The sequence below is a fragment of the Penaeus monodon genome, chromosome 27 (genome assembly GCF_015228065.2).
Source record: "Penaeus monodon isolate SGIC_2016 chromosome 27, NSTDA_Pmon_1, whole genome shotgun sequence".
Taxonomy (NCBI): Eukaryota; Metazoa; Arthropoda; class Malacostraca; order Decapoda; family Penaeidae; genus Penaeus; species Penaeus monodon.
In genome coordinates, this window is record NC_051412.1 from 14,931,533 (window position 1) to 14,931,993 (window position 461).

Genomic DNA, 461 nt, shown 5'->3' on the forward strand with positions numbered 1-461 from the left:
ACATTTCTCTTTCTTCAAGTAAAGAATTCAAAATAAAGTTGCTTTAATTACATCGTTCTATGTCGGGGGACGGTGAGGTACTGAAACGGGGATAGCGTTGTCCGTAGATTCCGCACTCCAAATAGTGTTTAACATTTTCCCCTTTTTCATTCTTATAAGTACGCTAAAAGACTTCCCTTAATACAAGTTTCACTGGAGATGTTTGCTATATTTTTTTTTAACAGAAAAACATATCACATGGCTAGTGATTTACCCAGTCAGGAAACCCGTGCTGATGATGCAAACTGCGTTTTCTATCGCAACCTTTTTTTCCTCCCAAGAAACCCATCGAAAATTCACTGAAACCCTAAACCAAGTCAGATCACCATCTTAACTTTAACAGGACGTAAAAACGGGCTAGACTTACCTTGGATTGATGGCAGAAGGAGATCAAGAGAGATTAGAATGTTTCGCCGTCGAAG

At 39.0% G+C, this 461-nt stretch overlaps 1 protein-coding gene across 1 annotated transcript in view; it reads right to left on the minus strand.

The window, feature by feature from the left end:
• LOC119590609 overlaps window positions 1–461 on the minus strand; it is a gene marked incomplete in the record, with an annotated part of 39,967 nt that overhangs the window by 39,051 nt on the left and 455 nt on the right. The window contains 1 exon segment of the mRNA XM_037939287.1: window positions 407–461.